The 27,945-nt window shown below is 44.9% G+C and overlaps 1 protein-coding gene across 3 annotated transcripts in view; it reads left to right on the forward strand.

Annotated features, from left to right (window-relative positions):
- Positions 1–214: 214 nt before the first annotated feature.
- The window catches only part of LOC143814832 (T-box protein VegT-like), a 72,631-nt gene continuing 44,900 nt past the window's right edge, over positions 215–27,945 (forward strand). For 2 of the 3 annotated variants that reach the window (XM_077293478.1, XM_077293483.1), the window contains exon 1: positions 215–346. The gene's annotated coding sequence lies outside the window, so the exon portion shown is untranslated. The remainder of the gene's footprint in view (positions 347–27,945) is intronic. The other variant, XM_077293479.1, reaches the window with a different exon arrangement.

The following is a 27,945-nucleotide window of genomic DNA, read 5'->3' on the forward strand; positions in this document are numbered from 1 at the left end:
ATATCGCTAGCCAGGACGCTGCAACGTCACGGATCGTTGTCGTTCTCGTTGTAAAGTCGTTTCGTGTGAAGGTACCTTAGGCCTCCAACCCAACAGTAACCACTGTAGGCCATTCAATAAAATCCAGATAGAATAGACCATGTACATGATTCACAGTCGTCTAAATGAGATTTGCCGCTCCCAATGCACCTGCAGCAGAGCTTTTATAATGAGACCTGAATGCACCACCTCCTGGGATAGTGTGATGTGGACTGGGTGTCTGATTAGCACAAAGGTGCTGCACTCTGAATCAAATCTGGGGAGTAGTCAGTGACTGATGTCTGTGCTTAATCCACAAGCTCTTCAGGTTAGTGCTGGCTCATTGTCCGTGTGATATATTACCTTGTGGAGAATATTTGTTTAGTGCTGATCCTGCATAGATCCATTAATATTAAATGGTAACAACCTATGGAAACACCCCATAGCTAGGACTACATCTAGACTATTCGTAAGACAAAATAATATCTTAATGTATTTCCTTGTGAATTTCATTATACTCTGAGGGAAAAAGTAATTATTTAAAATTGCTTAGGCCCCTTTCACACATCAGTTTAATGCTTTCAGTCGCAATCCATCGAATTTTGAAAAAAACGGATCCAGTGACTGATGCCGTTGGATCCGTTTTTTTCTCATAGACTTGTATTAGCGATGGATGGCCTCACGTTCCATCCGTTGTTTGGCGAATGCGTTGAAAATTGTCTGTCCGGCGGCCAGAGACAACGGACATAGTAAAGTTTTTCTGTGTTCGTTGAAAAAACATACATCGACGGATCGCCATCCGTCGTTTGCTAGAATGGATGCCTATGGCGCCGGATCTGTCAAATGACGGAATCTGGAGACTGATTCCGTTTTTTTTTTTTTTAAACTGAGCAAGCTCTGATTTTTAAAAAAAAAATTTTGGTTCCAATTACAAGGATCAGCTAGTCGGATCCGGCGAAAAAACAGATCCGTCGCATCAGTTTTTCACAATCTGCGGCAGATTCGTTGATCCAAAGGATATTGACTGATGGCAAAGAACTGATGTGTGAAAGGGGAAAATCCCAGCACTTCGCAATTAAAAGAAAAATAAATGCTAGCGTTTCACTTGACTATATGATCAAGAGATTTTCAAGTTAGGGTATGGCTCCACGGTCCGGAGGGGCGGCGGTATCGCTGCAGCGGCGAAGCCGCTCGGCGCTAAGCCCCGCCCCCTTTCTGGGACGCGATGGTGCCGGATGTGTACAGTACACATCCGGGATCATCGCACCCCTCGCCATAGGGCCCTGTGATATGCCTTGCGGGGACGCTGCGTCCCCGCAAGGTGTACGGACATGCTGCGATCTGAAAAGACGCGCAGCATGTCCGGAGTCGCAGGGCCGCCGCGTGCGGGTTTCCACGCATAGTGGAGACGGGATTTCATAAAATCCCCTCCACTATGCTGGAACATCTGGACGCTGCTTGTTTGACGCTGCAGCGTCAAACAAGCAGCGTTTACTTACCGTGGAAACATACCCTTACTCTGTGCTTCACTATAGAGTCACAATGGTTTTGTCCAAAATGAAGACACTGGAATCTGGTGACTTTTGACATTCATGAGTGCTCTGATATAAAGGTTATTCACACAAAGACCGAACCTGAAAGTGGACAGTACCCTACTGGCATGTCACATACACTTAAGTGCAAAAATTAATTTTCTGACAAGCCGCAGCTATTTAGGGGCACATAACGTAATGGACTCAATCCTTAGATCAGGGATGTCAAACTCAAATACACAGAGGGCCAAAAATAAAAACTTGATATTTATTTAAAAAAAATTACAATTGAGGATGTTTCCCCTTTATCAAATATAACAATGAACTTTTCCATATGGAAAAAAAAACTTAAGGGGTTGTCCCACGAACAAAGTACATTTTCATTAACAGATCTTAGAATAAAATATTGGAATAGTATTATGTAAGAGAAGAAAAGAGCATATGGCCCAATTTAAATATGCAATAGTAAAGGATAAAAAAAACTTAAATACAGATAAAGTATGATAAAAACAAGTGACCCCAAACACAATATGATACCTCCACAGTGAATTCCTCCATATGCATGGTATGATGACCCTACTGTACACCCCCTTCCTCCATTCCTCCATTCCCCCTTCCAAAAATGGTGACTCCCATCACAGTATGATTCTCCAACTGTAATCCCCTCCCAGCCCTCTGTACAGTATAATGGCCACAAAAAGTGCTCCATACAGTAAAATGGGCCCTACATAGTCCTCGATATAGTATAAAATGGACCACACAGCTCTCCATACGGGACAATGGGACCTGCACTAAACTCACCTCTGCCCATTCCCCCGCTGCTCCAGTCTCTTCATGGTGTCTTCAGATCCTCTGCACATCGCTGAGACGTCAGATGCATAGGGGGAAGTGCTTTCAACTGTATTGGCGTCTAGGATGCCTGGAGGGGGAACTGCCCGGCATTGCGAGGCAGATTTATAATAAGTATTTGATACACTGCAGATTTTGAAAGTTTTCCTACCTACAAAGAATGGAGCAGTCTGCAATTTTTATATTCTCCACTATGTGTATGTATAATATTACTATTATTATTTATTTATCTAGCACCACTGATTCTATGGTGCTGTACATGAGAAGGGGTTACGTCAAAATTCAAATATCACTTACAGTAAACAAAACTAACAATGACAGACTGATACAGAGGGGCGAGGACCCTGCCCTTGCAGGCTGACATTCTACAGGGTGGTGGGGAAGGAGACAGTAGGTTGGGGGTTGCAGTAGCTGCGGTAGTGGTGAGGTGGCCGTGTGGTCATTACAGGTTGTAAGCTTCTTTGAAGAGGTGGGTTTTCAGGTTCCGTTTGAAGGATCCAAATGTGGTGGATAACCGGATGTGTTGGGACACAGAATTCCAGATGATGGGGGATATACGGGCGAAGTCTTGGAGGCAGTTGGGTGAGGAGAGAAGGAGGTCTTGGGAGGACCGAAGATTACGTGAGGGAAGATATTGAGAGATTAGTGTGGAAATATACGGAGGAGAAAGGTTATTGATGGCTTTGTAGGTCAGTGTTAGTAGTTTAAACTGGATACGTTGGGAAATTGGGAGCCAGTGAAGGGATTTGCAAAGCTGGGAAGCCGGAGTGTAGCGAGGAGAGAGATGAATTAGTCGGGCAGCAGAGTTAAGGACGGACTGGAGGGGTGCGAGAATGTAAGGCTACTTTCACATTTCCGTTAGCACGGGCCCGTCGCAATGCACGGGCCGACGTACCGACGGACGTTGTGAAATTACTGCAAGACGTGGGCAGTGGATGCAGTTTTTCAATGCATCCGCTGCCCATTCTGCAGTCCAGGGGGAGGGGGCGCAGTTTCGACCGCGCATGTGCGGTCGAAAATGGCAGACGCGGCGCACAAAAAAATCGTTACATTGAACTTTTTTGTGACAACGGTCCGCCAAAACACAACGAATCCGACGTGTGGCTATCCGTCGCTAATAAGTCTATGGGCAAAAAACGCATCCTGCGAGCACATTTGCAGGATCCGTTTTTTGCCCAAAACGACGGATTGCAACGGAGGCCCCACGACGGAAATGTGAAAGTAGCCTTAGCAGGGAGGCCAGGATGAGGGAGGGGGAGGATGAGGGAGGGAGGAGGATGTTGCAGTAGTCGAGGTGGAAGATGATTAGGGCATGCACAAGCATTTTGGTAGAGTGAGGGTTCAGCAAAGGACGGTTTCTGGAAATATTTTTGAGCTCATATATATGCATACGCACTGGGTAAAATACTGTAAGTATTTGTATATTTATTTTTTCTTTTAATGGGGAAAAGAGGGTGCGTTGAATTTTTATTTATATTTTCTTTTTACACTTTTTTTTTTCTCCACAGATTGACAGTGGCATCTAAGTGGTTTATTGCAGTGGGCAGAGCTTAGCTTAAACACCGATGCCGGCTATTTTATTTAGCCAGTACCTGTTGCATGTGGAGCAGGCTCAGTTACTGAGCACACTTCACAAATCCTGACCCACTCCATGACCACTATATGATCCATGGGGCATAAAGGAGGGGTAAATGACCTTTGACGAGGCCACAGGTAAACCAGTCCTAACATGATGCTGGACTACTTGCTCCCTTGCAAATAATCTATCACCCTCAAGAGCCTTTGCAGATTTTTCTAAGTGTCCGAGTGCCAATTCTGCGGGCTCCTATCCCCACACGCACAGATGCTGCCACTATACTGATCGCTCAGTGCGCATAAGCTGTCTTGTTGCTCCGGAATGCAAGTCCTGTTTACACAGGATGGACGATGAATAATTTTGTGTTGCATAAAAGAGAATTTCCCCTGCTGAATGAGCCTTTTTCTCAGCAGCCTGTTTACAAGGCAGGTTAATCGGGAAACAAGCATTTTTAACAACGTTTATTCACTGTTCTCTTGCAATGTAAAAGCAGCTGACCACAGACACATGGTGACACCATTACAACAAGTTCACCAGCTCATAAGGAGGTGTCGGGTGATTCCAGAATTGTGTTCTAACATTTGCAATGACAATACAGTGCAGTATTATTCATTACAAGATTATCACATATCTTAAACATACTAATACACTTCACAATGAAATCTTGCAACCTTTAACCCCTTAATGATCACTAATGAACCTTTATTCTGATGCAGAGTAATAAGTAAATGTTGCTACAGGATATGTGAAAATGCGAAGGGTGTCGGCTGTGTACAACAGCTGCAGGGTCTGGACAAGGGGTTGGCAGGGTAGGCACTCGCCTAGGGTGCTGCGTCCTTCCGACCCTAGGGGGATGCACTGTGGGGTAAAAAAAAAAAGTGCCTGTGGTCGCCCGGCACCTTCATCAGGCTGCAGGCATTCAGCACAGTGATGGCCGGAGCGCCCTAGCAGTTGCCTACTCACTGCACTCAATTGCATACGAGCCTATAAGTTGCGAGTACAATTGATGTGATGATAATGCTCTGCAGGGACCTCCATTAGAATACAAGCTACTTCCGCCCTGTGCCAATTGGAGCTGGTGCACACAGAGGACATTGGATGGCACGATAGTGATATCATTGCACAGTCCAACACGCACCTGTTTTACCAGATGGAAGAGATGGCGGCTGCTCCAGACAAGGAGCCTGGATTAGGTGAGTTATAAACTTCTTTTTTAAAATTTTCTTATAATCATTTTCCAATTAATGGGGACTATAATAAGAGGGATTGGCTGTTGGGGGGGACCGCATATGATAAAGGATATGTGCGGTGCATCATACTGTGGGAAACATTATACACGGGGCTGTGGGGACATCATACTGTATGTGGTGAATATACTGTATAAAGGACTGTATGGAACATACTGGGGTTTCTGGTGCCAATACGGTATAGGGTGCTGTGGTGACCATATTGTCAGGGGCTATGGTGGACATTGCATGGTATATTGAGGGCTCTTGTGGACTCAAAGTGTATATTGGGAGCTGTTGTGACAATTACACTGTATAGGGGGACAGTGGGAGGAGGGGGTGCAGTTTGGAGAGGACAATGTGGTGGGCAGTATAAGATTGTAGTATGAAAAAGATATGGCGACAGGCAGTGTGAAATTGAGGCACAGTATGGAGAGAGGATAGCATGGCGGAGGAACAGTGTGTAGATATAGAGTGTAAGAGAAACCAGTGGAGAGGAGACAGCCATGGTATAGGCCTTGATTCAAGAAGGCACACGGTGTGGCGGTTACATCTGATAAAGGCAGACAGTGGGGTGGTTATAAAGGAAGCCTGCAAACTATTCAAGCAAAATACATTTCCAAAATCATAGCTCTAAAAAAAAAAAAAAAACGCCTTCTAAGCCCTGCAGTGTGACAAAATAATTTAAGTATCACCATGTTAAAGAGAAACTGACTAACAAATTGTGAGGTTAATTTCCACATATTACCCATTGTGAGAATAAAACAACTTGCAACTGATAAAAAAAAGAAAAAATTCATTTTTACCAATAAAATGTTATATTGTTTACGGCTCATGATAATCGTGAAACAAGTGGTGTTAGTGACGCACAGTCATGATTATTTTGCAAATGTAAACGAGGCTTTACACAAATTTGTTTTCAAAAAGTTGAATACTTCAGTGTGAATTTGCGCGAACTCTACACTGTTGGGGCTCGTGCAGACAACAGTATTTTCGGTCCTAGTGCGATCCGATAAAACATCAGATCATACTCAGACCATCATTTCTGCTTAACGAAGAAAATTGGATAAAACTATCATTCCAGTCTGATCAAACTGTGAACTGAGTTTGATCAGAGTGTGAATGGCATATTCTGGCCGATTCTCACGGATGAGAGAATATATGCTGGTGTGACCTTTTCCCTATGAAGAGTAATTAAATGAATTGCAAAGTAGTTCCTTGCCATGAAGAGTAGCATAATCACAAAAACAAAACATTTCCACAAATGTTAAGCCCTGCCACAAAAATTAGCATTTATCAGCTTAAGAACTTCAGAGAGATATAAGGGTATCTTCACAGTTTTTACAGCTTTTTTTTTTTCTACAGCAAAATCTGCTCTCTTGGTGGGTTTTGCTTGTTTTTCTGTGTGTTTTTGCTTTGTTTTTGTCATGCTACATTTCTCTTGTGCATGCTGATAGTATAGTGCAAAAGAAAATCTGATTCTACTTCATAAGGTTTTGGCGCAAAAAACGCTGGAAAAATGCTGCAAATGACATGCTCTATTGTGCCAGAAAACAAGCAAAGCACAAAATACTAATGGCAAAAAAAAACAAGGGGTGTGCATGAGATTTCAATTTTTGTGCAGCCTAAGGCCGGCGTCACACTAGGCGTATGAAAATACGGTCCATTTTTTAGGGCCGTAATACGCAGTAATTGTCCCAAAACACTGTTCCGTATTCAATGCGATTTTTATGCACAAATTTATCCGTGTGTCATCCGTATGGCGATTTTTTTTTTATTTTTTTTATTTTTTTTTTTTTTACTCGCAGGCTTGCAAAATGGACACATCATGGATCCATCGGCTCAAATACTCTTAAACACATATATATATATATATATATATATATATATATATATATATATATATATATATATATATATATATATATATATATATATATATATATATATATATTACAGCGCTGGATAGCAGTAAAGCCGGTAATTCAATTGCCGGCTTTTCCTATCTTTCACAAACCCGACAGGATATGAGACATGGTTTACATACAGTAAACCATCTCATATCCCTTCTTTCATTACATATTCCTCTTTACTAATGTAAGAAGTGTCTTTGTGTAAAATTTTGGGGCTCTAGCTATTAAATTAAAGGGTTAAATCCTGGAAAAAATTGGTGTGGGCTCCCGCGCAATTTTCTCCGCCAGAGTCCCACCAGTGACAGTGGTCACTGAGCCAGTGACTGAGGGCAGATATTAATAGCCTAGGGAGGTACCATGGTTATTGGCCCTTCCCTAGCTAAAAACATCTGCCCCCAGCCACCCCAGAAAAGGCACATCTGTAAGATGAGCCTATTCTGGCACTTAGCCTCTCTTCCCACTCCCCTGTAGCGGTGGGATATGGGGTAATGAAGGGTTAATGTCACCTTGCTATTGTAAGGTGACATTAAGCCAGGTTAATAATAGAGAGGCGTCAATTATGACACCTATTCATTATTAATCCAATAGTATGAAATGGTTAATAAAACACACACATTATTAAAAAGTATTTTAATGAAATAGACACATGGTGTTTTAATATTTTATTATACTCTTAATCCACCTGAAGACCCTTGTCACCTGAAATAAAGTTAAAAAAAACAAACAGCAATATTCCATACCTTCCGTCGTTAGTCTTGTCCCACACTGTAAATCCATCTGAAGGGGTTAAATCATTTTGCACCCAGGAGCTCTGCTAATGCAGCTGTGCTCCTGCCTGTAAAACTTGGTGAATGAATGGAATGCAGGGGAATGTACTGTAGTTACCTCGAGTCGCGGTGATGCGCCCTCTGCTGGATGAATTCATATGAACTCGAGCCTGGGAACTTTTCTGAATATTTTCCCACGCTGACAAACGCAGCATGTTGTGATTTTCTACGCCCGTAACATACCGTATATTACGGATGCGTAATATACGGCAGATAGGAGCTGCCCCATAAAGAATCATTGGGCCGTGTGCAATGTGTACTTTCTGGACGTATTTTCTGCGCTCATACGTCCGTAAAACTCGCTAGTGTGACGCCGGCCTAAGGCTATGTGCACACGTTGCTGAATTGCCACAGAAATTTCTACGGGAATTCCGCAATTCCCTGCCACGGGTAAAACGCATGCGGAATTGGCATGCATATTCCCGCTAAACACTAGCGTTTTGCAAGTGTTTTAGCTTGCAGAATGCTAGCGTTTTCCAAGCGATCTAGCATCGCTTAGAAAATTGAGTGACAGGTTGGTCACACTTGTCAAACATAGTGTTTGACAAGTGTGACCAACTTTTTCCTATTGATACTGCCTATGCAGCATCAGTAATAAAAGAATGTTAAAAATAATTTTTTTAAAATAGAAAATTGTGATATTCTCACCTTCCGACGGCCCTTGCAGCCATTTCGATCCTCGTGATGCTCCCAGCAACTCCCGTTCCCAGTGATGCCTTGCGACAATGACCTCAGATGACGTAGCATGACGCAAGACTGCTACGTCCTCACAGGTCATTGTCGCAAAGCAACACTGGGAACTGGAGCTGCCGGTAGCATCGCCAAGGCCTGAACTGGATCAGGGGGCCGCCAGAAGGTGAGTATATAACTATTTTTTATTTTAATTCTATTTTTAGGGCCTGGAGGAGAGTCTCCTCTCCTCCACCCTGGGTACCATCCGCACATGATCCACTTACTTTGCACATGGTGGGCATAGCCCCATGCGGAAAGTAAGCAGATCAATGCATTCCTATGTGTGCAGAATCACCGCAATTACGCACAAAGAATGAGCATGCTGCATATTTTTCCGCAATTCAATTGCGCTGTGGAAAAATACGCAGCATTAGCACAGCATTGCGGAATCCCATTGAATTCAATGGGTTGTGTATGCGTTTTCGCGGCAAAAACGCATACAATCAGCAACCTGTGCACATAGCCTAAATCTTTGTTGCATCTTATACTAAGGTGCTAGAAAGTAATATGGTCTGGTTCAGTGATGGCGAATCTTTTAGATAGTCCCCAAACTGCAACCCAAAACCCACTTACTTATTGCAAAGTGCCAACACTGCAATTTAACCTGAATACTGAGGTTTTAGTTTAGGAAAAACAAATTGTGCAGAGAGCAGACAGGGAGACAGAGAGTAGCTGTGGGCAGCAAGAGAAGTCAGACAGGAGCAGGGATACCAGACTGCAGATATAAAGGAATAAGCTTCCTATCCTAATATTTGCTCTCCCCGCCCTCAACCTGCCAGCGCCGCTGTTCAACACATAGGAAAGAAAAATCACACTTCTAGTCACTCACTAGTGATAAGCGAGTGTACTCGTTGCTCAGGTTTTCCCGAGCACGCTCGGGTGACCTCCGAGTATTTGTTAGTGTTCGGAGATTAAGTTTTCATCGCGGCAGCTGAATGATTTACAGCTACTAGCCAGGCTGAGTACATGTGGGGGTTGCCTGGTTGCTAGGGAATCCTCAAATGTAATTGAGATGAGATGAGAAAAAGAGGTTAGATTATACTCACCCAGGGGCGGTCCGGGGCCTCCCATCTTCTTACGATGATGTCCTCTTCTTTTATTCACGCTGCATCTCTGGCGCAGGCGTACTTTGCTCTGCCCTCAACAGGGCAGACAAAGTACTGCAGTGCACAGGCGCCAGGAAAGGTCACATCGGGGGCTTATCTGTAGCATTACAGAATGCTGTAGATAAGCCCCTGATGCCGGTGGGCTTAGCTCATCTTCGATTTTGGGGGTGACAGGTTCCCTTTAACACTTTGCTGCAATTAGCATAACAAACTCTTCTCTGGAGCTGTTCACTCTACAAAGAGTTGCATGTCTTGGACTTGCTTTACATCTTCAGTTCCTGTGTATGTCTACACTGCCAGCTCTGTGGCTTCTGGTGTTTTCTGGTCTCTTTTCTGCTTTCTTTCCTGGTCCTCACTGTTTTAAGTTTATTACATAAAATCCTGTCCTCTGTGATATCTCCTTCAGTCCATGTTGTCCATGCTGACCAAGAGCTTATAGGCTCACTTGGTGTGGTGGGATCTTGTTGTGGTAGATTTAACTGCAAGTCGACACCAAACATTTCCATAAATGTGGATTAACCTGAAAAATCCACTAAAAATGTGTCTGGATTTGTTAGCAGTCTATGCATAAAGGAGGAGGGAGTAAGAGGACAGAAAATATGCTGTGTAAGAAACCTGAATAAACATGTAAATTTGGAAGCCTGGAATCTGAGGGTTGTTCAATGCTGTTGATAAATGCACCGATTTATGAACCTCTTAAAGACCAAGCCACTTTGTGCATTAAAGGGCCACTGTCACCCCCTCCAGCCATTATAAACTAAAAGAGCCATCTTGTGCAGCAGTAATGCTGCATTCTAACAAGGTGGCTCTTTTAGTTTTAGGTTCAAGTATACCCCAAATAAAGCGTTTTTTTTATACTTAGCCACAATTCCTGTCTCTAGCCAGGGAGGCGGGTCCTCACTCCCCAGCTTGGCCAGCTCCTCTGCCGTCACTCCAATCTTTCTGCGCTTTCGGCGCCGCCCCCGCAGCGCTGTTATCATTTCAAAGCCTGCGCTGTGTACTGGTGTCCTGCGCAGACGCAGTAAGCTCTGGCCGTCTGATGTCCCAGCCAGGCTTGCACACTGCGCCTGCGCGGGCATTGCGGCCAGCCACCTTTGGAATCCCCACCCCGCACTGTGCATAATGCATAACACAGTGCGGGGCGGGGATTCCAAAGGTGGCTGGCCGCAATGCCCGCGCAGGCGCAGTGGGCAAGCCTGGCTGGGACATCAGACGGCCAGAGCTTACTGCGTCTGCGCAGGACACCAGTACACAGCGCAGGCGCCGGTTTTGAAACGATAACAGTGCTGAGGGGGCGGCGCCGAAAGCGCAGGAAGATTGGAGTGACGGCAGAGGAGCTGGGGAGTGAGGACCCGCCTCCCTGGCTAGACACAGGAATTGTGGCCAAGTATAAAAATGCTTTATTTGGGGTATACTTGAACCTAAAACTAAAAGAGCCACCTTGTTAGAATGCAGCATTACTGCTGCACAAGGAGGCTCTTTTAGTTTATAACGGCTGGAGGGGGGTGACAGTGGCCCTTTAATGATTGAGCGACCTTTTTATAATTTGACCAGCGTCACTTTAAGGCATTAACTCGGGAACGCTTCAACGTACCCCAATAATTCTGATAGTTTTTCATGCTGTATTGTACTTTAATGTTAGTGGTAAATTTTTGTTTATGAAAATATCAAAAAAATTAAAAATTTCACAAATTTTTAATTTCTCTTCTCCTAAATCAGATAGTTATACCACACAAAATAGTTAATAGATAACATTTCCCATAGGTCCCATTTTACATTAGCATAACTTTTGAAACATAATTTTTTGTGAGAAACTTAGAAGGGTTAAAAGTTTTATCTGCAATTTTTTTTTCCAACAATTAACAAAACCTTTTTTTTTTTTTTTTTTTTTTAGTGACCACATCACATTTGAAATAACTAAGGAACTATGACAGAAAATAACCAAAAGTGACACAATTTTAAAAGCTGCACCCCTCAAGGTGTTCATAAGCACATTCAAGAAATGTATTAACCCTTAGGTGCAGTACAGGAATTAAAACAATGTGGAAATAAAAAATGAAAATTTTACTTTCCCACAAAAATGTTGCTTAAGCCCATAGTTTTCGTTTTCACAAGGGTAACAGGAGAAAATGGACCATACAATATGTTGTGCAATTTCTCCTGAGTACACAGTTACCCAATACGTGGTGGTAAACAACTGTTTGGGCGCACGGCAGGGATCTGATGGGAAGGACAACCAGATTTAACTTTTGGAGTGCAAAATTGGCTGGAATATAGCATACACCATGTTGCGTTTGCAGAACTGTGTGGCGGCTTTTTTTATTGGACAAGATTAATTTTTCAGCGATGCCATTTTTATCTATATTCTTTTTTTTATGTTCCACTTTTTTACCCAGTGGTATGATGAAAGAACATTGTTTTTTTTTGCCACTTTTTAAATATTTATTTTTTACGTCTTTCAGTATAGTTAACTAGTTTGACAGTTTTATAGATCGGCTATTCCAGATACATCAATACCAAATGTGTACTTTTATGTATTTCTTAGCTTAATATTTTATTCTTTATTTCGTAGGTTTTTTAAATATTTTTTTTCCAATCTTAACTTTTTTTTTTTTTACTTTTTTACTTAGTCACTCTATGGGAACTTTTATTACCCTGATCACAGGTCTCATGCGTTGCGATGCATCAGATCTGTGATATTACATAGGCAGAATGCCTGTTAGACCATGCCTATGGCTTGGTTTAACAGGCCATCGTACTTGGCACACCAGTAAGTCATTGTTTGACCTCTGGGTGCCATGACAATCAGCTTCCTGTGATTTTGTCGCAGCAGTGCTGATGGGGGGTGATTGAGAGAACACCCTCCCTCTCAACTTCTTAATGCTGCGAATGTGAAATCTGAAGGGTTAATAACTGTAAGCTGCTCCAAATTCCCGGTGGTGATTGTGCAGGGAAGTGCTGATATTTTAGCACTTCCCACCAATCACTGCAATCAGAGAGCTGGGATTACTGAAATACAGTAGGTCACTGCATCTCAAGCCGTGCCTGTCACCTGTCAGTTACTGCTGACAGCACGGAGCTGTTACTATGTGTTTTCGCACAAAGACAACTTGGACATGATGGGTTTAGCATGTCATGGTGTGGGAATGGACATTGGCTCATGAGGTACTATACTTGTCATTGATTAAGGGTAATTCTTTTGTTGAGGCTTTTACAGTGATGTTTTTTTTTCCAATTGTGATAAAAATAAAAAAGGCTAAAAAAAAACACACTGTCAAATAAAGCAGCTTCCATTAATACATCTTGGCCTCAAAAGGTGCAGTTTTCCAAGAAAATGCCAAAAATTGTTTTAAAATGTTGTTCAAAATGGGGTATGTGCCTTGACGAATAAAACACAAATTGCTGTGCATATGTTAGGACTTTTTGCCAACTCATGAGTGGCAAAAAACGTTATGTCCATAAATGGGAGAATTTAAGAAAGTATAATATTTAGCTTAAAAATGTGTAAGGAGGTTGGTTTCCCTGCTCCTTACCTGGAACCACTTAGTCAGATAGCTGGGTTGTCAGGGGGAAGACTTTCTGCCCTGGACAGAGGGGACCATGTGACTGCTGGGGGCAGAGAGGAAGAGAGAGGGGTGTGGTCAGAAAAGAGCGGGAGAGCAGAGCGTGTGAGACAGAGGGGACAGTGCGCTAGAGAGAGCAGGCTGCAGCGCCGCGCTCCCCAAAAGAGTGCTCCCGGTGAGGGCACTGAGGCTGAGATACCAGCCGTAATGGAGACTGGATGTGAGAGTGTGGACTTGGAAGCCTCGGTAATCGGAGAAGATGTATCCCCTTACAGTGACCTGAGCATGCAGCCCCGGTGACCGCACTGACAAGCCAGGACCCCTGAGTGTGACAAAGTAAACTGCTCAGTGTGTGTGTAGCATTGCTGCTGCAGAGAGAGAGAGACTGCCAGCCTGATATACAGAGACTCCCAGCAGAGTGGCTGTGTGACTTCCTGCTTCCAGCTTCACTGGGAGAAAAGACTTCTAAGACTTAACCCCGGAGTCTCCAATTCCCCAGGAGACAGAGGAGAGACTTCAGGATCTCAAGCACTGCTGGTGACTGTACCCACGTTGGAATAAGGACCCTCCAGTCAGGACCTCCCTGGACTGATAAGTTTCAAGAACACTCGTTAACCATTTCGATTCCGCTTAACTGTTTTCTGTTTGCTTCATCTCTATTAACCCCCTGTTTACTCCCTGCGAGGAGAATCTTACTCCTGTTAATAAATTCTCCTCAACAGTTGGTCTGTCTGTTCCGTGGTGACATACTCAGTACCTGCATAGTATTACACTTGCATTAAGGAGTGTATGCGGAGATGTAGGGGTTGAACACTAAATTAGCAAAAACCTTAAGGCTAGGGTCACATTGCGTTGTGACCGCGTTTAACGGACTACATTACACCGCGGCATAACGCGGTGTTAACGTAGTCCATTAACGCCGCCATAGCCTGTAATGGTGAACGCGTTGCTAGCGCCCGCCCACATTGGGCGTGCGCTAGCGATGTGCCGTCATTTAAGTGACGGACCTCGGACGCTGCTTGCAACGTCCGCGGCGCGCCCGAGGTCCGTTCCTCGCTAGTGCAGATCGGGGATCTGCGCTAGCGGGGACGCCGAACGCGGACCCTAGAGAAGCATTGCGTTAGCGCAATCCGCTATGCGCTTAACGGATTGCCCTAACGCAATGTGACCCTAGCCTAGGGGTTCTTTTACACTGCATCTTGGCACCCATTCGTTGATCCCCTTGAGGCTTACCTCCGACACCCCCCCAACAGGTCCATAAACTATAATGATGCTGATAGACCGAACGTGTGCGCAGTCATACATCATTTTCAGGCGTGTACACCTACTGAAAACTACACCCAGATGCAGTTGACTACATCTGAGGGCCCTCCTCCAGTTGGCATATAGGCTCAAAAATGATGCACATTCGCTCTGTTGGTACCATTATGGTCTATGGCCCTGTCGGCGCATATGCCCAAAACCTGTTTTGCGGAAGGTTTGGACGTAAGCCCCAACAGGACCGACGAACATGTGCCAAAACTGTGAAATCACCTTAAATGTAGTGTACTACTGCACTGTTATTAGAAATTCAGTTTACCATTGTTCTAAATTTACTTTGCCTTTTACAATCTGATGCATTTTTATGTGCTGATTTTCTTTGTAAATTAATTTACCAGACAGAGGAGTAATTTTAAGCTTCTTGTCCCCAATGCAAAATCTGTAACTGGGACCCCATTTATTACAGGGGATATAAAATTGTACACACACTGTTAAAATGCCATGGTTTTTGTCATATCAAGAAGAATCATTTCATAAATTTTGCCATCTTTAATGTCCCCTATAATCTGCACAAATCCCATGAGAAAAAAAAAAACAGATCATTTTGAGGGGAAAAATAAAAATAACAAAACTAAAATAATGTGGTTGCATAAGTCTGAACACTCTTTTATAATCGGGGATGTGGTTGTGTTCAGAATTAGCCAATCACATTTAAACTTGTGTTAAATAGTAGTCAATACACAGCTGTAATTTACAGTGATTGTTTACAGAGTTTAGCTGTTCTCATAGGATTTTCCTGACATTTTATTAGTAGCATTTTACAGCAAAAGCCATGGTTTCTAAACCGCTAACACCACCACAATGGTATCTCAATATTGAAAGTTATCAGTCAAGAAAATGGCACAAAAAAATTTCAAAGGTTTTAGTTATACCGTGAAACACTGTAAAGGCAGTAATCAAGAAATGGCTTAAAGGGGTTTTCCCAAGAACAAAAGCTGAATATAATCAATAGATTTTGGAATAACAAGTTCCACAATTGGATTTTTTTCAACCCATTTCCGACATCAGGCGTAATAGTATGCCAATGTTGAACTCTCTCCCTTTGATGTGGGCTCCAGCGGTGAGCCCCCATCTTTCCTGGCACATGTCAGCTGTTTTGAACAGCCAACCTGTACCCGGAACAGCGATTCCACCCGCGGATATTAACCCATTAAATCAGAGTTTGACAGCAGCATTTAACATGTGCTTCCGGCAATAGCGCCGGAAATCCGCCCATCAGTAACCCCCCCCGTTACATGATTGTGAGTCACCGATAGGTGGTTGGCATGACAGCCAGAGGTCTCCTGCAGACCTCTATGGTTGTTACTGCCAGATTGCTATGAGCACAGGGGGAAAAAAAGGCAAAATAAATGTTTTCTCATCATAGCACTGAACAAAAAGTGGAATAAATTATCAAAAAGACGAATGTAAATAAAAATGGTATTTCTGAAAATGCCATCTTGTCCCACAAAAAAACAAGCTGCCATACAGCTCAGTCAGCTGAAAAATAAAAAAGTTATAGCTCTCAGAATAAAGCGATGCAAAAAAATATTTTTTATAAGTTTTTATTATATAAAAGTTGCAAAACTGCATAAGTGGCATACAAAAAATATTAATGTGGTATCGCTGTAATCATACTGGCCTGAAGAATAAAGCTGCCTTATCAATTTCACCATACCTGGAACGGCATAAAAAAAATCCTGAATTGCTGACTTTTGTTCATTCTGCCTCCCAAAAATCAGAATAGAACGCGATCGTCATGTACTCGAAAAACATCAACTCATTCCGCAAATAACAAACACTCACACACCTGTCAGCTATATTTTTTTCCATATTTCACCTATCAAAATATGGGTATGCGCAATAAAAGCGTTTTTTAGTGTGACGGCAGCCAAACATAAAAAAATCTGGTAGCACTGTGATCGCACTGGCCCAATGAATAAAGTTGCTTAATCACTTATACCGCATGAGGAATGGTGTAAAAAATAACCAATAGTAATCCTTCTTATCCTTGATAGGGACAGGAACACAGAACAGGTTAAATAGCCCCTCCCCACTACCATCCTTCAGTGGTTTTCCTGTCCCTATCGGGGACAGATGTGGAAGAGGAGCACACATGTGTGAAAGTTCTCTGAATAGTCTCTGCATACCTGTGCTGGAAGACTCAGACACTCTTTGGAAGAGTCCCTCAGCGTCTGGTCGAGCTGGGAGCTCCTGGGGATAGCCGTATCCCTCTCTAGAGGGCTGTGGGCTTCGGTGGCCACGTCCGGGAGCGTGCTTGAGCGGGCTTCTGGTGTACCACGCAGACTCCTCGGGAGTATCCCTCAGTGTCCTGTCAAGCTGTGGGCTCCTGGGATTAGCCACATCCCTCTCTAGAGGGTTCTGGGTGTCTGCTACCAATTCTGGGTCTCGCGCGGGGAAGGTCAGCTACCGGCTGACAATGCGCGCTCCTGGGTGAATTTCTGGCAGTCCTCATCATTGATGGATGCACCGGGGACGTGGCTTCTGGGGGGCTGTGCTCGGGGGATCACGTGACCGGTGTGCAGCCAGGAAGAGGGTGCTGGATACTGGCGTTTTCTCTCCTGCAGTCCAGCGTGCGTTCCAGGCGGAGCACACACAATACCGCTGAACACCTGCAGGGCACATCCATCAGGATTGACAGCAGCTGGGGCTCAGGAAGGCTGACGTCAGATGTCCAGAAGCCGGGTAAGACTGATTACTTAAGGGTGAGGGACAGCTGGCAGCAGTCCTACCTTACTATTGAGGGTGCTAGCTGTTCTGACGTCCAGTCCTTAGAGCCATCCTTGGATCACGTGAATGAAACATATTAAGTCACATTACCTGCCCTAGATCCAAATAGCCCACGGGAGTCTTTCATATATTGTCTTTTAGGACAAGGAGACGCCTAGGCGGTCCACCTCCGCAACCAAAAGGAAGGCTAATAGATGTGCCATATGTAATGTCAGATTCCCAGAGAGCCATGATAAGAAACTGTGTGGATTGCATTACCAAATTACTTAAAGAATGATTAGGGAAGAGGTACAGAGTACAGTTTCCTCTCTAATGCCATCTCAGTCCCCTCAACCTAAAAGACCCGGGTGGGATGTGGACCCAAGCTCAGAGGAAGGAGAGTTATCTTGCTACTCTGATGCCGACAGGAGCTCAGGCGAAAGTTTCACGTATTGCTTTCTGAGGAAATAAAGAAATACTTATTTTCCTCTGAGAACACTGATGTGCTTTACAAGCTGTCAGGAGTACCATGAAAGTGGAGGACTCCGCTGAACTGCTGACAGCTCAGGATGAAATTTTTGGGGTCTAAGGGTCTGTAGGAACAGTCTTCCCAGTAAATAATCACATTACAGCAATGATACAGGAAGAGTGGGAAGATATGGGGAAGAAGCTGGCTGTTCCAAGACACTTTAAATACCATCATTTCTTTGCTCTGGACCGAGACCATAGTATAGGACACAGTCTCAAAGATTGATGCCCCGCATCAATACGCAATAGCTCCTCGAATTACAGAGAGCTCAGCAGTATGGGAGGCTCTACAGAGATGTCGGTTACAGCTAAAGGATCAACATGACACAATTTGTTTGAACAATTCTACCACAGAATCCTTCCTCCTTCACCAAGGAGGACTGGGAACACCTTCCCTACAAGAGATATCAGGAAGAATATTTTCCTGGCCAGAAGATACGGTCAGATCAATCACGGCAGTGCACCTGAAGGACTCAAAGAATTAGGTAGCAGATTTCCTGAGCAGAGAAAAGATTCAGCCTTCGGAGTGATCTCTAAACAACGAAGTCTTTTGTCAATTGACACAGCGCTGGGGTACTCCAAAAATAGATTTATTTGTCTCCAGGAAGAATGCCAAAACCAAGAGTTATTTTCAATAAATCCAGGAGACAATCCGACCAGGGTGGACACCTTGGCCCAGAGCTGGGATATGGAGCTGGTGTATGCTTTCCCACTACTCGCATTAATACCAAGAGTATTGAGCAAAATCCAGGAGAGGTGGGTGGCGGTGATTCTAATAGTTCCCTACTGGCCCAAGAGAAGCTGGTTTTCCCTACTGAAGTGGATGTCGTTAGAAGATCTGATTCAACTGCCAACAAGACTGTTCTAGTTCATGGCCCACTTTTCCATCAGAACCTAAAAATGCTACACATGTAACCCTGGATCCTGAGAGGGAGATCCTGAGATCAAAAGGACTGTCGGAATGAGTCATCTCTACAATCCAAAAAAGCAGGATCTCAAGAACTGGAAGAAATTCTCAAAGTAGAGTCCCAGTCTCCATCACTTCAGGTCCAGATATTCCTCACATACTAGACTTCTTTCAATCAGGGTTCGACAAAGGTTTGAGACCTAATACGTTGAAAGTGTAGATATCGCCTCTGGGGTCATTCTTTGATTATCCGCTGGCCAATCATCCCTGGATAATGAGATTTGTTAAGGCTATTCAGCGCATTAAACCTACGATATGGAGCTCCATGCCCCCATGGGATCTGTCTAGTCTTGAATGCTTTGCGCAAAAGGCCATACGAACCTTTGTACCAGGCCGACATAAGGTCAATGTCCCTTTTTAAAGCAGTCTTCTTGGTGGCAATAACTTCAGCAAGACGTATAGGCGAGACTCGGGCCCTTTCCATAAAAGACCCATACTTAAAGATTCGAGAGGACTGTATCATCTTACGGTTGGATCCAGCGTTCATTCCGAAAGTAGTTATCAACTTTCACAAAAGCCAAGAGATCGTCTTTCCTGCTTTCTGCCAAAACTATAGTAACGAGAAGGAACTCACTCCACTTCTTGGACATGAGGAAGACAGTTCTACAGTACTTAAAGCTCACAGAAGACTTGAGAATGGACCAAACCTCTTTGTTCAGATGGCAGGAAGGAAGAGGGGGAAGAAAGCATCAAAATTTATGCTTGCTAGGTGGATAAAGTCAACAATTAGAACAGCGTACGTCTCGGTGGGGAAAACTGCCAGAAAACCTCCAGGCTCACTTATTGAGGGCATTCTAAACTTCGTGGGCAGAGAGCGCAGAGGTATCTGTGGATCACATCTGCAGAGCTGCAACTTGGTAAAATTTAAATCCTTTTTGCAGACATAAGTTGGACGTTCTGTCAAACCAACAGACGACCTTTGGGAGGAAAGTCCTCCAAGCAGTGATCCCGCCCTAGTAGGAGTTATTTGGTATTTCTCCTGGTGGTGCTGTCAGGAGGGACATCCTGGCAAGTAGGAATTAGTTCTACCGGTAATGGTGTTTCCAGGAGCCCATCAAGACCGCACCCCTTATATGCCCTCCCTGGATTTCCTGTCTGCTATGTGATATGAACATGTGTAGAGGAAATTCAATAAAAAAAAATCTGTTGCATCCATCCTGGTGTGGTACTTGAAAAAATCACTGAAGGGTGGTGGTAGAGAAGGGCTATTTAGCCTCTTCTGTGTTCCTGTCCCTATCAAGGATAAGGAGGACTACCTCCTGGTGGGGTGCGGTCATGGACTCCTGGAAACACCATTACCGGTAGGACTAATTCCTACTTTTTCACCTGCTGTTTTTGTTAATTCTGCCTCTCAATCACAGCAAGGCTCGGTTCACATTTATCCTGCACTTTACGCTGAGCATTTACACCAGTGTTTCCGTGTAAATCTCTGAAATACGTGACCAGATAGAACCCCCAGGGGAAGATAGATTCCCTATAATGAGGCAGATGGAGGCACTGTGGATGCCATGTGGCTGCCTGTGATCCAGCAGTATACATCTTTTAAGTGTGCATAAAAGCGCAGTCCACCAGTTTTGCCCACGTCTGAAAAGGAAATCACCTCACTCGGAAATTTAGATGGACACCCTGATATTAGTGCTCAGTAGAGTTGAGCAACTTTTACTTTTTTCGGATCGAGTCGGGTTTCACGAAACCCGACTTTGTGAAAAGTCGGGTCGGGTGAAATCGGCCGATTATTGCGAGAAGTCGGGGGCCGACTGAAACACGAAACCCAATGCAAGTCAATGGGGAATCAAAGTCGGCAGTGAGTGGAGGAAAGGAACACACCCTACAGTGCCCATTTTAATGCCAAAAACATCAATTCTTATTACTTAACCCCTTAATGACAGCTAATACGTCTTTTCACTGACCTGAGGTATAAGAGAATAGCATCCCTATTCAGGTGACAATCCAGCAGCTGTCAGCTGTATACTATAGCTGACAACTTGCTGCATCAGCCACGATCAGTGTTTGCACCATCCATATCTGTTTAACCCCTTAGATGCTGCTGTCAATAGTGACTACATCATTATAAATGGTTAACAGAGTGTGAGGGCTTCCTCTTTATCCAAATTGGTGCCCTCAGATCATGATTGTGTGGTCCTGATGTTTGCGATGGCAATTCATGACCAAATAGCGGCCTTAGAGTCTGACAGCTGTAGTAACCTGTTTAGAAGTTAGCGATATTGGGTGGTAAAAATACACATTTTCATTTGTCATGCCACTTTGCATTGATTCCTGTAAAGCACCTGAAGAGTTAATAAACCTGACTGCAGTTTTCAATACGTTAGGGGGTGCTGTTTTTAAAATGGTATCACTTTTGAGGGTTTTCCAATATATGGGACCCCTAAAGTCACTTCAAACATGGATAAGTCCCTAAAAAAATAAATTTTGTAAATTTCCTTGAACAAATGAAAAATTACAGCTACATTTTTAAACCTCCTAAAATGCTAACAAAATAAAATAACATTTTACAAATAGTGCTAGTGTAAATCAGACATGTGGGAATTGTTTAATAATGGTTTGCTGTGGTATGACTATCTGGATTAAAGGGATAATCATTCAAATTTTTAAAATTGCAAATTTTTTAACATTTTTCTCAAATTTTTGATATTTTGTATAAATAAACACTAAACATTGACCTAAATTTACCATTATCATAAAGTATGTGTCACGAAAAAACAGTCTCAAAATCACTGGGATTTGTTGAAGCTTTGCAGAGTTATTACCACATAAATTGACACTGGTCAGATTTCAAAAATTTGGCTCTGTCACGAAGGGGTTAAGCTTGTCAATCTTAATTTACTTTATAATAATAGTTAGGCATTGAAAACTGGGGGTCATTTGGCTAAAGTTGTGGGGGGGTAGGGCTGGCTCAAGATTTTCATGGGCCCAGGAAACGCGGAATACGTCACGGCGGTGGAGCAGGGAGAGGTAAGTATTTCAACTTTGCAAGTGCTGTGATCCTGAGCAAGCAAGGGGGCCCACTCGTTGGCACTGGCACAAGGCCCCTCATAGTACGGCGGTGTTTGATGGCGGGTGGCGCCTCCCACTGGCAGAGACACTTTTGCGTACTATGAGGGGCCCCGTGCCAGTGACGTCGCCAACGAGTATGCCCCCCCTCACCTGCACTTTCATCTGCACCTTCCTCTGTCCCCTTGTAAGGTGGTATAGTATGCAGGAAGGGGAACCTGACTTTCAGCAGGGTCAGATTCTGGCTGTGTAGAGTGCAAGGGGAATGTAGTGGTCCGGGTCAGTGTACCAGCAGACTCATCTAGCAGTGGCTGGGCAATGGGCAGGATGAGGAGGAAACACAGATATAGGCCCAAATAATAATAAAGTAGGCTAAATGCAGTTCAAATGTGGTAACAGGACTAAACAGGCGGCATTGCTTTGTTCAGTGGAGGAAAACTGTAATGAGTGGCAGACACAGTTAGTAGGCCCAAATAATAAAGTGGGCTAAATGTCTGCCATAAAATTAATAAATAAGCAGGTGGCATAGCTAGGTACAGGGGTGGGCTCCTCTGCTGAGTAGCAGACAGTGGTAGTAGGCGCAAAGTATTAACTGGTCTAAATGGAGGCCAGGGCCCCTGTATATTTTGAGTATCATCTATCATTTCAACAAATTTGTATTGGCAGTGCCATTGAAGGATATAACAGCACAGACTACACAGTGGTGGAGCAGGGAGAGGTAAATATTACAAGTGGTAGAGCACTGTTCGAGCTGGGGGGGAAAAACTCCCTCGTGGGCGATGGTACTGGCACAGGGCCCCTCATATTACGACGGTGTGTCTGACGTTGGTTGTGCACCACCACCGTCAAACACTTCATTGTACTATGAGGGACCCTGTGCCAGTGCCGTCGCCCAAGAGTGGGCCCACCCACCTGTCCAGGCAAACTGCACTCGCACGGGTGCTTGCGCCAGGTGGTGACCACGGCCCTGTGGGGGGAGTCAGCCCATTTAGGGAGGTATAAAAATGGCCTATGGTGGACATTCAGCAGCTGCAAATGGAGGAATGGGAGAAGACAGTAAGAGGAGGCCAAAAGCAAGACATTTTCCAGGCAAGCTACGTGTCAGCAGGGGAAGGTGGGGCAAAATAATTTGAAATCCATGATTGGTTCATTTTAATGAAGGTTAGATCATCAACATTTTGTGTAGCCAGACGATGACGCCGGCTCAACACCTCCAGCCTTAGGTGCTATTATGCTTTTGCCACTACCACCAGATGCACCACCACCACCATCAGTACCAGCTGGCAACCACCGCCCACGGGCTCTTCCTCCGGACTTCCTCATTTTTTGGAAAATCTAACGAAAATAACAACCGTTATATGGTACTGTAAAACAAGGTAGAAGGTGTATATAAACTTGTTGAGAATTTAAATCTCCCTTTCTTTTTTTGGGAGACTGAACCAAAACTCAGGCCCTGTGCATAAAACACAATGTAAGTGGCAGAAAGTGGCTGGCTGACATACGACAAACTAACAGGACTGAAGTATATCCACTTTGTGAGAATTTGAATCTCACTTTTTTTTTTGGAGACTGAACCAAAACTCAGGCCCAGTGTATAACACAACACAATGTAAGTGGCAGAAAGTGGCTGGAAGATATATGAAAAAATCCAAGGACTGTAGTACAATTTGAATCTCCCTACAATGATCTCAGGACAAGTATGGCAGCAATAAAAAGGACTGCTGCACACAAGTGTGGGCAAATAAACAAGATAACTGTGCAGAAAGGAGCAACAGGATTTTTGCTTTAAAAAAAGCAGTTGGTTTGCACAGCAGCGTGCAAACAGCAATGCAGCTACCAGGGAGCCTTATAAGGCAGCCTAATAAGCTACAGAGCTGATGCACAAAAATATAGCCTCCACTGTCCCTGCAAAAAAAAAGGTGGTGTTGGACAGTGGAAATCGCTACAGCACAAGCAGTTTGGGGGTTAATCTTCCCTCCCTAACTATATCCCTTCTTCTGAGGGAGCTGCAGCAACCTCTCCCTATGCTACGATCGGCAGAAGTAAGATGGCGTTCGGCGTGCACGCCCCTTTATAGCCCCTGTGACGCCGCAGAATGCCAATCACTGTCATGCCCTTCTCTAAGATGGTGGGGACCGAGAGATAGGTCATCACGCTGCCCACAATCTGCATCCTCCTTCATTGGCTGAAAAAGAAACGCGACTTTTGCGCGCAGATCGGCAACCTCATGGCCGATCCCACACTAGGATCGGGTCGGGTTTCATGAAACCCGACTTTTCCGAAAGTCGGCGATTTTTGAATTTGTCCGATCCGTTTCGCTCAACCCTAGTGCTCAGCGCTAGCTAAATGTGATCCAAATGTTATATAAAAAAAAAAAAGTCCTTCCACGTTACTGATAGTAGAAAGGCTATTTAAAAGTGCTATGGCTCCTTACCCCCAAAAGAAATTCAGCAAATTCTGCACCCCCAAATCCAAATTCCCCACAGGGTGCCTAAACCACAGTTAGCATCCACATGTTTATTTCTGTAGCAATGGGCCCTCCTAAGGTTACTTGTGGGGGGTATTCTGCTCTTCTACCATTTAGGGGCTATGTATATGAAGTCTGCAAACTATTCTAGAAAAATCTGTGCTCCAGGAGGCAAATGATGCTCCTTCCCTCCCAAGTTTCACCATGTGGCTAAGCAGTACTGTACAACACATACAGGGCATTTCTACATTCAGCAGAAATTGTGGCAGAAATTTTGTGCAATTGTTACCAATTTCCAAGTGTGAAAATGCAAAATCTGGGGCTAAAACGAAATCATTTTTTTTCCATCATGCATGACGGCACCACGAGAGAGGGGAATTTGCCCATCAAGGACAGGAAACCTTCAAGATAAAAGGGGCGGCTCCTCTCTCCACATCAGTTGGTTTCCTGTCCTTAACGGGGAACACTCAAGATGAAGACTTCTGATGAAGACAGAAGAGGATGCCTGGGTCGGGTGGATTTGGGCAGGCGCTGGTCTGCTGCACCCGTCACCAGGTACTGGTAGTCACCTCGGGGGTCATGTATTCCATGCCCCCCCTGATCGAAGCATGGCCACAACCCGTGAGGCAATGCCCGGGTGAAGATTATCCACGGGGGCCGCAGGTGGCGTTTCCCCCCCTGTTGATTGAAAAATCCTGCTGTCCACGGGGGTCACTACATGGTGCCCCCCCTGTTGACCAAAGGTGGCCATGCAGCCCGTAAGGCACTTCGGTGCCCGGGCTAGGTAAGCTCCTCGGAGGTTTTGGGGCCCTCCCTGTTGAGCATTAAGAGCAGGTCTTTCCCCCCCCTTCCTCTCTCCTCCCTCCTCCCTGGTTGGTACCTGAGGCTGCAAGGAGTATGGAGTGGTGTCCGGGGCACTGGCATCAGGACATTGTGGGTGAGTGCTGCGCTGCCTCCTGGAGTTCCGTGGCGTGGACATTCCCGGCGCTGCGAGCTCCTACTCAGCCAGCGCCGGGTACCGGTAATGGGTACGCGCATGCGCACAATACCCGGCGGCAGCACTCGGAACAATTGTGCAGGAGCTAAGGGGCAGGGGGACCAAAAAAGGCGGTGCCCACCGGAAGGGGTAGCCGGATGCACGCCTGGAGCACAATACAGCAGCGCACACCGGAGGTAAGGCCAGCTGCGCGCGCAGTGTTCTGGCAGAGGCAGGATCAACCAGGTGAATGGTGGATTAAAAAGCACGCACCGGAAGTGGTTGCCGGGTACGCGCTTAGGCATAAGTGTAGAGCTCAGGCGTCGCGCTGACAGACGCAGGATCAACCAGGCCAGGTTGAGGGTGACTACTCTTGTTACGTGGTAGTGTGTATGATGGAGAGCTTTTCACCAGAACATTTGATGCCACAGGAAGAGATACAGGAGAGGCGGTCTTGCTCAAGTGAGAAGAGCCAGATCCGCCATGGCAGCAGCAGAAGCCGCTCGGACAGCGTACGGACGGATCGCCATACCAAGGAGGGGTCCCAAGTCTCATTTGGAGACACAGAGAAAACCAGCCAACCTCCGGATCTGGTACCCGTACTTTGAAAGCGTCCGAGTGGTGAGTGAACTGCGAAAAAGTCCAGCACGCTAATGTCTGTTCTTTTCTCTTCTCTTATCTCCGTCTCTCCCCTCTTTTCTTATATACATTTTGGGGGGTGGAGTATAGGAGGTCCCCAAGAAGTGTAAATCAAAGGCTAAAAACAAGGAATGTCCCTTATGCAGAAAAGCGTTAAAACCATCCTGGAATAAAAATCTGTGTCAGGATTGCATTAACAAGACGGTAGCGGAGGAAACACCCTCCTTTACAGAGAGTCTAAGATCACTGATCCAATCAGAGATCTGTAGGTCTGTAAAAGCGTTGCAGACAGCTGACACAGATACCAGATTTAGGGACAGATCCAGCCCCTCAGCAGCATCCCAAAGAGATTCCTCAGAGTCAGAGTGGGACTCAGATACAGCTCGCTGCTCAGATAGTAGCTCAGAGGAGGAGGATACATTTCCAGCAGAGGCTACGGATAAGCTTATAAAAAGCTGTTCCATGGGGCTGGTGGACGAGAAGGCAAAAAAGACAGCACAGGAACTTATGTTCAGTGGTCTGCAAAAGAGGAAACGGAGGTCATTCCCTATTAATGAACAGCTAGAAGAACTGGTCCCAGATAACCACCTCCCTAAAAAGAAGGTATCCTTTTGAAGAGGAGGCGTCCTCATCTTGGGATAGAGCCCCGAAGATTGATGTGGCGATTTCAAAAGTTGCCAGAAAATCCTCCCTGCCATTCGAGGATCTAGGTTCTCTAAAAGAACCTCTGGATAGGAAGGTGGACAGTTCCCTGAAAACAGCATGGGAAGCCTCGGCAGGGGCACTAAGGCCAGCTATCACGGCCACTTGTGTAGCCAGATCCCTTAAAATCTGGATAGACAACCTGGAGGAACAGGTAGAACAAAAAGTTCCCAGAGAAACTCTCCTAGAGGCAATACCAACCATGAGAGCAGCGGCAGTGTTTCTAGACTGGCAGCAAAATCAGCAGCTTTAGCCAACACAGGACGCCGTGCCGTATGGCTTAAATGCTGGCCAGGAGATACTCAGGCAAAGATGAAGCTTTGCTCTTTACCATGTGAGGGGAAATTCCTGTTTGGACCGGCATTAGACGAAGTATTAGAAAAAGCTGGTGACAAAAAGAATTTTCCTAAGCAGTCATTTCAGCCCTTTCGGCGCTCCTTTCGGAGAGGCCAAAAATTCCGAAGGCAGCAGTATAGAGACCGAGACAGGAGCAACTTCAAGCGGTCCAGGGGAGGAAAAGGCTTCTATTTTGGCAAGTCCCCCAGGGACACCAAGAAACCCTCCCAGTGACGGTCCTTCTCAGGTGGGAGGGAGGCTCTCTCACTTCCTTCCAGCCTGGGAGAGGATCTCATCCAGCGTATGGATCTGACAGATCATAGGATCAGGCCTAAAACTAAAATTCCACCACTGGCCTCCAAGAAGATATATGCAGACCCTGGTACAGTCCTCCCAAGAGAAACAAAACAGTCTGGAGGGGGAGGTAACGTCACTCCTAGACAAGCACGTCTTGGAAGAAGTTCCTATAGAGGAAAGGACGGAAGGATTTTATTCCCCTCTTTTTCTCATAAAAAATACCGGACAATTCTTGGAGGACAATAATAAACTTAAAAGGCCTCAACAAATTTCTTATAATACCATCATTCAAAATGGAAACCATAAAATCAGCGGTGAAACTTCTATATCCCCAGTGTTATATGTCCGTCCTAGACCTCAAGGACGCTTATTATCACGTCCCAATCAGACAACAAGATTGTCAGTTTCAGAGTGGCAGTTCAGATGGGGTCTCAGTTGCGTCACTTTCAATACAGGGCTCTGCCCTTTGGGATAGCAACAGCCCCACGGGTATTTACAAAACTGATTGCAGAGGTCACAGCACATCTCCGAGAAAAAGACACTGTGATAATACCCTACTTAGACAACTTCCTGATAGTGGCGAAAAACTTCTCTCACTGTCAGGAGCAGGTCAGAATAGTGATGGACACTCTACAGACACTAGGATGGCA

Source organism: Ranitomeya variabilis, chromosome 1 (assembly GCF_051348905.1).
Source record: "Ranitomeya variabilis isolate aRanVar5 chromosome 1, aRanVar5.hap1, whole genome shotgun sequence".
In the NCBI taxonomy this organism is placed as follows: domain Eukaryota; kingdom Metazoa; phylum Chordata; class Amphibia; order Anura; family Dendrobatidae; genus Ranitomeya; species Ranitomeya variabilis.